The sequence below is a fragment of the Trachypithecus francoisi genome, unplaced genomic scaffold (assembly GCF_009764315.1).
Source record: "Trachypithecus francoisi isolate TF-2019V2 unplaced genomic scaffold, Tfra_2.0 Lachesis_group3, whole genome shotgun sequence".
Taxonomy (NCBI): Eukaryota; Metazoa; Chordata; class Mammalia; order Primates; family Cercopithecidae; genus Trachypithecus; species Trachypithecus francoisi.
In genome coordinates, this window is record NW_022681468.1 from 145198700 (window position 1) to 145211320 (window position 12621).

The following is a 12621-nucleotide window of genomic DNA, read 5'->3' on the forward strand; positions in this document are numbered from 1 at the left end:
AATCCATGAGCCAAGCATCCCTCTTAACTGCCATTAGCTATCCCTTAAAGTGTATTTCCTGCTTGGTTATTACACACCAAGACTAAAAACTCTCCAATAATGCAAAGTAATTTTTGGTACCTGCCAAAGTAAAAAAAGTCAGGTGATATAATGTAAAACAGAATACAGCCTTAGATTTTGAGAAGGATCTATTCTTTTTCAATTCCTAGGGTCCCATGAGAGAAACAGAGGTTTTTCCCAGAATGGGGTCTGTGGCACCTCCTCTGTTGTTCCCTAATTTTCCCAGGTGTTAGAATTTATCTTAGGTTCTCTCATGTGGGCATCAAGAGTGTTGAGAAGACAAAAGTGGAGAAAAACAATTCAGTCGACTGAGAAGAAAAAACCCTTTTTTTTCTTTAGAAAAATAAGATCCAAGAAGAGAAAAGAAAACAACATAAAGGTATTTTAAATATATGTACAGTTTGGATATCTGCTTTTAATGAAGCTGATTTTAACCATACAGCTCTTTTAAAAAGATTATTTTTTAAATATCTAATTACTAGACTCTAGCCAGGACCAATAGTCAATATTCCTTGCTTTTGAACTTTACCACAGGTAACTTCCCATGTGAAATTAATGTTTTAAATAAGGCTACAATGGATGCATAAAGTGTTTCAAAGAGATAGTAAGCAGTTTCTTTCTTTCTTTCTCTCTTTCTTTTCTTTTTTTTCTTTTTTTTTTAACAAGATCTAGAATCTTTCCAAGGTAGTTCAAAGGGAAACTCAAGACAAGAAATCAAAAGTGGTACATGGGGGAAAAAGAATCAATAAGTGGCAAAAAGTTCCACAAATAAACCAGAAAAGACTAATTCCCTAAGCCAAGAATTGAACCTGGGTTGCCATTGTCAAAAGACAAGGCCTTAGCTACTGAGTTACAGCATTGAGCAGTTTCTACTGCTCTTCCTAGAAGAAACCTAAAGCAGCTAATTTTGAGCTTGCAAAGTCTTTTAACTGCTCAAGATAACTTTTAGGGTTAACTATGATATGAACCCCCAAATTCCTGTCCTTTGGATGGCAGAGACCAAGAGAAAGTATCCCCACATAGTTACAAGGTTTGGCTCTTAAGATCACCAACCAGACAGACAAATTTCATTTGGTATTGGTTTCAGGGACACATAGCAAAGTTTGTAACTGAGCAGCCTGCCAGGCTGGATTGAAAAGTGGGCTTACAGGAATCCTAAATCCACATTGTATTCTGTGATACCCTTTTCTCCATTACAGAACAACACAGAAAGACAAATTCTTATCACAAAGTACACCAGATTTGCTACAACCTAAGACTACTCTCAGAAATCTTTTCTTCTATTAATGAAACCCTTGCAGAGGAGACAGACAGTGATGTTTATCATTTATACAAACACACACAGAGAGAGAGAGAGAGGAGAGAAAGAGAGAGAGAGACCAGAAATTTGACTGGTAAGAAATTCTTACCCTTTTTACCAGCATACCAGATTTCTGTGTCCCCTTTCTCTGAAGCTTCCAGAAGAATGGAGCAGCTTTTGATGACGCTGCTTACTGTGCCATAGCTATGGGGACCAAGCCCTGTTACCAAAGAAAATAATCCGTTTCTGTTTTACGGAGCCATAGGCAAAAGCTTCTCACTTTTGCAAGATGATGCCTGACGGGGTGCATGGGGAACTAAATTAATATTTTCCATCCCAGCTGAAGCAAAATACACGTAACAAAGCAGACACTGTTCACCTCGTTCAGCACCCAATATTGATCTGGCAAGGATCAAACTTTCTCGTGTTGGTCCCTATAGTCTTTGATCCACTCCAAGTGGAGAGGGACGTCCTCCAACCGGTAATTAAATGGGTGGTCTCTGGGCAAGATGAAGAGTGGAAGGTCGCCCCATGTCAGTCCTGTTGAGCTTTCTTCAGGGCTCACCAGATGTAACCTGACTTACAGAGAATTCTCCGAGTTAGGCTTGCTGGACTTCCATCAGCAATTCCCTCAGAGATCCCCTCAACATGTACAAACACACACAACAAAGACAAGACAGAAGGCCTTTGAGACACAGATTCCAGACCCAGTCACAAACCAAGAGTATTCCTCCAAACAAGTCCCCTATTCTCCATCCAATTGGACACCCCACCAGTAGACATCTTGTGATGGGGCTAAAGACAGACACCCTATGATGGGGCTAAAGACAGACACCCTGCAAGGCAACCAAGAGATAGCAGCACCTCCAGAGAGGTTTATAAATAGGAGAAGGAAGGGGCTGTTGGCAGCACCTAGAATATTCACCAAATCAGACAGCCCATAATGGGGCTACAGCTACAGACACTCCATGACAGACACCCAGTGATAGGGCTACAGTCCCAGACACCCAGTGGTGGAGCTGGAGACAGACACCCCACCATGGGGCTATAGGCAAACATTCCACCATGGAGCTACAGTTATGGGATATCTCCCAGGACTATTTCTCTATTGCAGTTCATGCGCAATGGATCAGCAGCACGGCACAAGTATAGACAGTACTAGAGTCAGCCCCCAGTCCAAGAGAACTAGGTGGCCACTTGGGCTGGCCTCTGGATCTGTTGCTGGAGGGAGTCTACCAAACTACGGGCAGGCAGCCACAACGGCATCCTGAGCAAGCCCCAAATTTGTAACCGCCCAGTGAGTTCACCTTGCCTGCTGCCTAGACAAAGCCAATTTATCAAGACAGGGGAACTGCAATAAAGAAAGAGTAATTCACGCAGAGCCAGCTTTGCGGGAGACTACAGTTTTATTATTACTCAAATCAGACTCCCCAGGCTCAAGCTTATGGAGATCGGTGTTTTTAACGATAACTTGGAGGCTGGGGGAAAACCAGTAAGTCAGGAGTGCTGATTGGTTGGGTCGGAGGTGAAATCGTAAGGGGTCAAAGCTGTCTTCTTGGGCGGAGTCATTTCCTGGGGAGGGGCCCCAAAATCAGATGAGCCAGTTTATCCATCTGGGTGGTGCCAGCTGATCCATCAAGTGCGGGGTCTGCAAAATATCTAAAGCACTAACATTTCATTTTACAATAGTGATGTTATCCCCAGGAGCAATTTGGGGAAGGTCAGAATCCTGTAGTCCCCAGTTGCGTGACTCCTAAAGCATAATTTCTACTCTTATGGCTAATTAATTAATCTTACAAAGGCAGTCTAGTCCCCAGGCAAGAAGGAGGTTTGTTTTGGAGAAGGACTGTTATCTTTGTTTTAAACTATAAATTAAAAACTAAGATCCCCCCAAAGTTAGTTCAGGTCATGCCCAGGGATGAACAAGGACAGCTTGGAGGTTAGAAGCAAGATTTTAGGTTAGATCTCTCAGTGTCTCAGTTATGATTTTGCAATGGTGGTTTCACAGACACACTGCTAATCCTCTTACCTAATCCAGTAGACTTTGCCCCAGCCCTTGAAGTTATCTCTGCCTGACCCACCCACCATATAGGGCACAGCCTGTACTTTCACCAATAATCACCCCTTCCCCAAATGCACTGGAATCCCACTGATGACAAGGCCTCATTTCTTAACCAGGATGTGGTAAAGTGTTCTATACAGCATAGAAGCCCCCCAAAAATTTGATGATGAAGACAGATCAAGTTCTGGAGCCCCAATAATGACAAAAAGGGAAATGTGTGTGTGTGAGTGCACGTGTGCACGTGTATGTGCAGTGTGGGGGAGCAGTACAAGATGTACAAGGCAGTGGAATGGATTTTTGTAGGGACTACTTATAGAATCAGTCAGGTCCTTTGCTTTTAGATACTTCCCATAGCTCTTAGCTCTGCATGACTGGTTCCTCCAGCAGCTCCTGCACTTAGCACCTAAGAAGGTCTTGCTTGGAGAGATGAGGTACTTGCCTTCACTTACCCACTGAATTTAAAACCCAGTTTAACCCTCTTTGCTTTGTGGGGTTTCCTCATTGTCTTCTAAGCATGTCCTTCCAACGGGTGAAGCTGAAGGAGAAGACCCCAGGAATAGCTTAAGAGCTGAGGGCCACTTTAAGTAGATACTTCTCAGACTTTAAATTATGAAAACAAAACAGAATCAAAGCAAAAGCCACTGGAATAATGACGTCATGGCCACACTGGAGTTGTATTTGTTTTCTCCTGAGCAGTAACACTTTAAAGCTGTCTTGAAGGTTGTTGCCTGGTAGCAGAGATTTGGAGGAGGGGAAGGCAAATTTAGAAATATATTCCATGACTAGGGCTCTTTATAGAGAAGGTAAAAGGATGAACTGATAAGGATTCTGTTTTTTCAGAGCAGAAGAATTTGATAAAGAGTCTTAAGAAACTGACATTTTAAAAACAAAAAAATCAAGTTGTTATTATAGTATTGTGATACTTCTGCATAATTTCCTAACAAAGACCAGCATTCATAGTGCTGAGGAACAGACTTTTCCAGGCATTTTCCTGAATAAGCTGTAAAATGCTGCCTTTGCCTTTACTGGTGGCCTGCTTGGCACAGCTTCTCTGGGCCTCTGCTTAACTTTCCCAGACAGCACAACACTTTGAAACACTCTCAACACTGAATACAACTAACAGGTTGTTGATAAATCTCTACTGTAAAAACCTATTTGGATTCTTACCTGGCAGGGGAGATGCCATGATCGTGAATGTGGTTTTCCCAGGGCGAGGCTCATCCGTTGCACTCCGTAGGTGTGCTTACCCCTGTGATTTCCCCAAATGCAGGAAATTCAACTGCATAATTTGTGATAGTGAGGAAGTGCATTCCTGCTTTCCCCTGGGGAAAAAAAAGAAAAAGAAAAAAACTTATTTGGAGTTTAAAATATAATTAATTAAAAATTAATCCTGTGGAGTCACATTTCTAGGGGAGACTTTAACGCATCACAGATACTGGGTCTGGATAACCTGCAATAGCCCAGTGTCTGTGATGGGTTAGTCTCCCCTTAACTTATCACAGATACTGGGTTATTGCAGGTCTGGATTACATAGTGTACTAACAAGAAAAATCAGTGTGCCATACGTCCTTGGTGTTCCAAAGGTCAGAACAGTTATAAAATCCTGACTATGGCTTTCTCCATTGCTTCATCAGCTGTTCAGTTACTCACACCTAGCTATTCACAACAAATGAAAGAAGCAACGAAAAACCAAAAACCGTAAAATTTCTTAAAGAACTTGGAAATAAGGTTGACAATGAAAGTTAAACTAGTAAATCCATATTCAATAAAAGAGATTAATAGAGGCCACTCTGAGGAACCATTAACATACTTTCCATTAACAAACCTGAAGAAAGCACTAAGAAGAGTTAGGAAAAGAGAGTCAGAGAGCAGGAATTTTAGTCTAGAACTATCCAAGGAAAGAGGCTCTTTGGTAGTGGTGGCAGTGCTGGTGGCACAGGAAGAATGGAAGCAAGAAGACCGGTTGAAGTTTCTGCTATATGCCTGCTGAGAATGGTGATTTGGACTTGGATAAATGGTGGAAGTGAAGGTGGAGTGAAATAGACAGATCCAAGATTTATTTTGGAGGTAGGATCCATGCAACTTTGTAAGGGGTTAGCTTATGAGAGTTGAGGAGAAGATAGCAGAAAGGCTGACTCCCAGATTTCTGGCATGACTAACTGGATGGATGAAGATACTCTCAGCTGAGATTTGGGGAGGAGCACATTTGGGGAAAATATCAAACGTGTAATTTTGGGTAGGCCAAGTTTGAGATGGTGTCTTTGTCTAAATTGTGTTGCTGTAAAGGAATATCTGAGGCTGGGTAATTTATAAAGGAAAGAGGTTTATATGGCTCATGGTTCTGCAGGCTATGCAATAAGCATGGTGCCAGCATCTGCTCAGCTTCTGCCGAGGGGCTGCAGGTTGCCTCCACTATTGGCAGAAGGGAAGGGGGAAGGAGAGTGAGCATGTGCTGAGATCACGTGGTGAGAGAGGAAGCAAGAGAGAGCAGGGAGGTGCTAGGCTCTTTTTTCCAACCAGCTTTCATGGAAAATAACAACCAGCATAATAGAGTGAGAACTCACTCCCTTTACCCACCCCACCAACGCACCCAGGAGGGCATTAATCCATTCATGAGAGGTCATCCTTCCTGACCCAAACATTTCCCATTAGGCCCCACTTCCAACATTGGGATCGAATTCCAACATGAGGCTTGGGGAGACAAACATCCAAACTATAACATTCTGCCCCTTTCCCCCCAAACTCATGTCCTTCTCACATGCAAGATGCATTCTACCCCGATAGTCCCAAAAGCATTAACTTGTTCCAACATCAGCTTAAAAGTCTGAAGTCCAAAGTCTCATCTGAGACTCAGGGCAAATTCCTTCCAGCTATGAGCCTGTAAAATCAAAAACAAGTTATTTAATTCCCAGATGTGATGGTTGTACAGGCATTAGGTAAACATTTTCATTCTCCAAAGGAGAAATTGGCCAAAAGAAAGGTCACCAGTAGGGCAGACAGGCAGACATTAAATCTTAAAGCTCCAAAATACACTTTGACTCCATGTCCCGCATTCTGGGCACACTGGTTTGAGGGATGGGCTCCCAGTGCCTCAGACAGCCCTACCCCTATGGCTTTGCTGAGCGCTGCCTACATGGCTGCTCTTATGGGATGGAGTCTGCTCAGTCTGCTCTGAGGCTTTCACAGACTGAGGTGCATGCTGCTGGTGACTCCATAATGCTAGGGTGGAGGGCAGCAGCCCTGCCTCCACAGCTACTAGGCACTGCCCTAGTACAGTTTCTCTGCAGTGGCTTGACCCTGTGGCAGGCTTCTACCTGGGGCACTCAGGTTTTCCAATACATCCTCTGAAATCTAGGTGGAGGCTGCCAAGCCTCTACCACTCTTGCATTCTGGGAGCCTGCAGACAACACTACGAGGAAGCTGCCAGAACTTAAGGCTTACACTCTCTGGAGCAGCAGCCTGAGTGGTACCCAGGGCTGTCTGGCCTCAGGCTAGAGCTAGAGCAATTGGGATGCCCCCCACATCCTGCGGTGGCACAGGGCAAAAGCACCCCAGGCCTGTCCCCTGAAACCGTTCTGTCCTCATAGGCCTCTGAGCCTGTGATGGGAGGGACGACCTCAGAGATTTTGGAAATGTCTTTGAGGCCTTTTCCCCATTGTTCTATTAGCACCTGCTTCCCTTTTATCCATGGTTATCTCTCTAGCAAGTGGTTGCTCCACATCACCCTTGGATTCCTCACCTGAAAACATTCTTTCCTTCTCTACCACATGACCAAGTTATAAATGTTCCAAATTGTTTTGCTCTGTTTCTCTTTTAATTAGAAATTCCACCTTTAGCTCATTCTTTTGCTGCTGTATCTGATCATAAGCTGTTAAAAGTAGGCATACCACGAATTGAATGCGTTGCTGTTTAGAAATTTCTTCCACCAGCTACCCTAGGTCATCACTCTTACGTATGGCCTTCCACAAAGCCCTAGGCCATGAACACAATGCAGCCAAGTTTTTTGCTAAGGCATAATATGGGTGACATTTGCTCCAGTTCCCAATAAGTTCTTCATTTCCATCTGAGACTTTGTCAGCATGGCCTTTACTGTCTATATCTCTATTCACAACCATTTAACCAATATGTAAGAAGTTCCTAACTTTTCCTAGTTTTTTTATCTTCTTCTGAGCCCTCCAAACTCTTCCAACCTCTGCCCATTAACTAGTCCAAAGCCATTTCCACATTTTCAAGTATCTTTATAGCAACACCCTACTCCTCAGCATTAATTTTCTGTCTTTGTCTATTTTGTGTTGCTATAAAGGAATACCTGAGGCTGAGTAATTTGTAAAGAAGAGGATTATGTGGCTCACAGTTCTGCAGGCTGTATGATAAGCATGGCATCAGCATCTGCTTCTGGTGAGGGCTTCAGGCTGCTTCCACTCATGGTGAAGGTAAAGAGGAGCCAAGGTGTGCAGAGAGCACATGGCGAGAAAGGAAGGGTGCCAGGCTCTTTTTAACGAACAGCTTTGGTGGGAACTAACAGAGCAACGATTCACTCGCTTATTCTCATTTCCCCAACCCCAGAGGGATGGCATTAACCTATTCATGTGTTGTCCACGCCCATGGCCCAAACATCTCCCATTAGGCTGTACCTTCAACATTGGGATCAAATTTCAACACGAGCTGTTGAGGGACAAACGTTTAAACTATAGCAGATGCCTATAGCAGACATCCAGGTAAAGTGACCGAGCAATATAGAGCACATGCTATATAGCAGACTGGGAAAGTCTAGACTTGAAGGTCTAGATTAAATTTGGAAGTCATTGGTATATAGACTTCATTGAAAGCAGTAAGTGAGAATAAGATAATCTAGAGACTGAACACACAATTTAAAAAAGGACATAGCTCAGGTCCAAGCTCTGAGCATCCAACATCAAGGAACTAGGAAAAGTGAAGAGGAACCAGCAAAGGATCCTGAGAGTAAGTGAAGGCACAAAAAGCAGTGTTTTAAGAAAAAAGTGGTCAAGTGTTTAATACTGGTAAGAATTCAAGATGGAAACCAAATAATATCTAGTGGGTTCAGCAGCAAGGAGGTAATTGGTAAACATGCAGAAGGAGTTTTGGTGGAAAGATGGGAGTGGGAGCCATATTGGGACGGAATCATTCATCCAGTTATTCAGCAGCTATGTAATAAGTGTCTATGACATGCTGGTACAAGGTGCTGGGGATGCAATGAATAAGACAGACACAATCCCCACTTAGGGGAGGAGAAGACATTAAGCAGATAATCGTAGAAGTATGACTCAAACACAATTATGGTAAGGGCTATGAAGGAAAAGAAAAGAAAACCATGAAAGTGTGTAGCAGAGGAACCTAGTCTAGCTTGAAAGCAAGGGAAGTTTGCCCTGAGGGAGTGATAGCTAAAGCTGTACTTGAGAGACTTGAGTTGTGACAGCCGTAAGTCTAGGGAGGGAGACAGTATGTTCCAGGCAGGAGGAACTACAAACGTGGAGTCCAAGAGGGAGAGACCATCATGAAAAATCAGCAGTGTGGCAGAATCCCAGTGAACAAGTGGAGAGTAGCACAAAACAACAAAAACAACAACAGCAACTAGAGCCTGGCAAGTGACCCAACCCAGGGGTTCACATAGATCCTCCAGTGTTTTACATTGTAGGAAATGCCAGGGTGCAAGAAGAAAGTAGTGAGGAGGCCTACGGCTGAAGACCTTAAGGCAAAAGCTGAAAAAGTGTCCTTCTGTAAGGTGAGGAGTTCACTCTGAGGTACAAAGTCTATTTTTTTTCTCAAGCAAAAAATAATCAAATAGCTCTGACTTTTATTCATTTATGTTAAGTCACCTGAAATGATATCTGTTGCATTTAAATGCTCATTAATAATATAAACGACTTAACAAATGCATTTCAATGGATATTCAATATTCCACTTAGATGAGTCACACAGCCTCAAGACAACTCATATAACATATATAAACAGAGATAAACACCCCCTCTCCGTCAGATGATTTATTCAGCATGTTAGAGCAGTAAAGAATGGTTTTAGTCTTATAACCAAGTTAGAGTGAAGACACTGGCCACATAATACACATGCTCCATTTTTAAAACAATTCTGAGTGTTGGGCAACTGTTCTCTTGAAACCTTACAGTTTCTAAAAGCAGTTATTGTCCAAAGCTGGGAGAACTTAAGTCTTCTCAAATGAGCATGTGAATGAATGGAGGGAGGTAAACAAAGTATAAAATTTAAAAAGATGAGGTCTGATATGGGAGCAGCTGGATAAGAAACTAAAAAAGGGGCCGGGCGTGGTGGCTCACACTTATAATCCCAGCACTTTGAGAGGCCAAGGCAGGCAGATCGCTTGAGCTCAGGAGTTCGAGACCAGCCTGGGTAACATGGTGAAACCCTGTCTCTACAAAAAATAAAAATAAAAAATAAACACAAAAATACAAAAATTAGTCAGATGTGGTGGCACACGCCTGTAATCCCAGCTGCTTGGGTGGCTGAGGCAGGAGAATCGCTTGAACCTGGGAGGCAGAGGCAGTGGCTGCAATGAGTGGAGAGAGAGAGAGAGGAAGGGAGGAAGGTAAAAAGGAATAGTAATTTAAAGTTTATTTTAGCTATAATGCAGGTTATTCTGACTTCAAGGTAGCATCACATGGCATACTTCTGAGTCAATTCTCAAGATATTCTGTTGTGTTTATCTCTGTCTGTTTACATAAAAAGGCACAGTGAGACATTTCTAAGCATGGCAGGATCTCAAGAAATATTATTGCCCTGAGCCTTCCTTGAAGAAACTACTAGAAGATGAACTTAAACCAACCAAGAAATAAATGGGAAAACTATGGCAAAAAGAGAGGTCATCAAGAGCAGGATAGGGAGAATATGAGAAAATACTCTAATTTCATTATTTATTCATATTAGGGGATTGATAGATAATGCCTAAAAGAGGAAGATTAAGTATATAAATTATAAAGACAACCACTGAAATAAAAATACAACCTTTCCAGATTTTCAGAAAAAATAAAACCAAATACATACCACAACATCAGAGTTTTTAAAGAATCTATGAAATAATAGAAGGCATCATATAAAGTTGTATATATTATATTGATAATTAATACCAACTTTGTCAATTTGATAAATATAAATGTGCTAAACTAATGTATTAAAATAAGAGAAATTTCAGCGAGGCGTGGTAACCCACTCCTGTAATCCTAGCACTTTGGGAGGCTTAGGCAGGAGGATAGTTTGGGCCCAGGAGTTCATAACGAGCCTGGGCAACATAGTGAGACCTCATCTCTATTTTTTATTTAAAAAATAATAAAAACTGAAAGTAAAATAAGATAAATTTGGATTAAATCATAAGGCAAAATTCTACTCTATGCTGTACACAAGGGATCCAAAACAAAATCAATCGGAAATCTTTACAAATGTAAATTGGAAGAAAGCAATGGTTATAATTTTGTTTTATTTTGTTTTGTTTTCTCTTTCTTCTTTTTTATTTTCTATTATACTTTAAATTCTAGGGTACATGTGCACAATGCTCAGGTTTGTTACATAGGTATATATGTACCATGTTGGTTTGCTGCACACATCAACTTATCATTTACATTAGGTATTTCTCCTAATGCTATCCCTCCCCCAGCCTCCCACCCACTGACAGGCCCTGGTGTGTTATGTTCCCTGCCCTGTGTCCATGTGTTTTCATCGTTCAACTTCCACCTGTGAGTGAGAACATGAGGTGTTTGGTTTTCTGTCCTTGTGATAGTTTGCTGAGAATGATGGTTTCTAGCTTCATCCCTGTCCCTCCAAAGGACATAAACTCATCCTTTTTTATGGTTGCATAGTATTCCATGGAATCGCCACATTGTCTTCCACAATGGTTGAACTAATTTACACTCCCACCAGCAGTGTAAAAGCGTTCCTATTTCTCCACATCCTCTCCAGCGTCTGTTGTTTCCTGACTTTTTAATGATTGCCATTCTAACTGGTGTGAGATGATATCTCATTGTAGTTTTGATTTGCTTTTCTCTGATGACCAGTGATGATGAGCATTTTTTCATATGTTTGTTGGCTGCATAAATGTCTTCTTTTGAGAAGTGTCTGTTCATATCTTTGCCCACTTTTTGATGGGGTTGTTTGGTTTTTTTCTTGTACATTTCTTTAAGTTCTCTGTAGATTCTGGATATTAGCACTTCGTCAGATGGGTAGATTGCAAAATTTTTCTCCCATTCTGTAGGTTGCCTGTTCACTCTGATGACAATTTCTTTTGCTGTGCAGAAGCTCTTTAGTTTAATTAGACCCCATTTGTCTATTTTGGCTTTTGTTGCCATTGCTTTTGGTGTTTTAGTCATAAAGTCCTTGCCCATGTCTATGTCCTGAATGGTATTGGTATTGCCTAGGTTTTCTTCTAGAGTTTTTATGGTTTTAGGTCTTACATTTAAGTATTTAATCCACTTTGAGTTAATTTTTGTATGTGGTGTATGGAAGGGATCCAGTTTCAGCTTTCTACATATTGCTAGCCAGTTTTCCCAGCACCATTTATTAAATAGGGAATCCTTTCTCCATTGTTTGTTTTTGTCAGGTTGGTCAAAGGTCAGATGGCTGTAGATGTGTGGTGTTATTTCTGAGGCCTCTGTTCTGTTCTATTGGTCTATATATCTGTTTTGGTACCAGTACCATGCTGTTTTGGTTACTGTAGTCTTGTAGTATAGTTTGAAGTCAGGGAGCATGATGCCTCGTGCTTTGTTCTTTTTGCTTAGGATTATCTTGGCTATGTAGGTTCCTTGTTGGTTCCATGTGAACTTTAAAGTAGTTTTTTCCAATTCTGTGAAGAAAGTCATTGGTAGCTTCATGGAGATGGCATTGAATCTATAAATTACCTTGGGCAGTATGGCCATTTTCATGATATTGATTATTCCTATGCATGAGCATGGAATGTTCTTCTATTTGTTTGTGTCCTCTTTTATTCCATTGAGCAGTGGTTTTTTGTTCTCCTTGAAGAGGTCCTTCACATCCCTTGTAAGTTGGATTCCTAGGTATTTTATTCTCTTTGTAGCAATTGTGAATGGGAGTTCACTCATGATTTGGCTCTCTGTTTGTCTGTTATTGGCATATAGGAATGCTTGTGATTTTTGCACATTGATTTTGTATCCACAGACTTTGCTGAAGTTGCTTATCAGCTTAAGGAGATTTGGGACTGAGA

At 41.6% G+C, this 12621-nt stretch overlaps 1 long non-coding RNA gene and 1 other non-coding gene across 3 annotated transcripts; one reads left to right on the forward strand and one right to left on the reverse strand.

Moving 5' to 3' along the window:
• Positions 1-722: 722 nt before the first annotated feature.
• LOC117070734 lies at positions 723-7952 on the reverse strand. Of its 2 annotated transcripts, XR_004432030.1 has the most exons (4): positions 7775-7952; positions 4966-5078; positions 4590-4744; positions 723-1939 (listed from the first exon to the last, which is right to left on the reverse strand). It is a non-coding gene; the product is annotated as an uncharacterized LOC117070734 (long non-coding RNA). The 2 variants fall into 2 exon arrangements; XR_004432029.1 differs by lacking the exon at positions 723-1939 and having other exon boundaries at positions 4178-4744.
• On the forward strand, positions 4582-4746 carry LOC117071726. Its single transcript, XR_004432473.1, has one exon. It is a non-coding gene; the product is annotated as a U1 spliceosomal RNA (small nuclear RNA).
• Positions 7953-12621: the final 4669 nt, after the last annotated feature.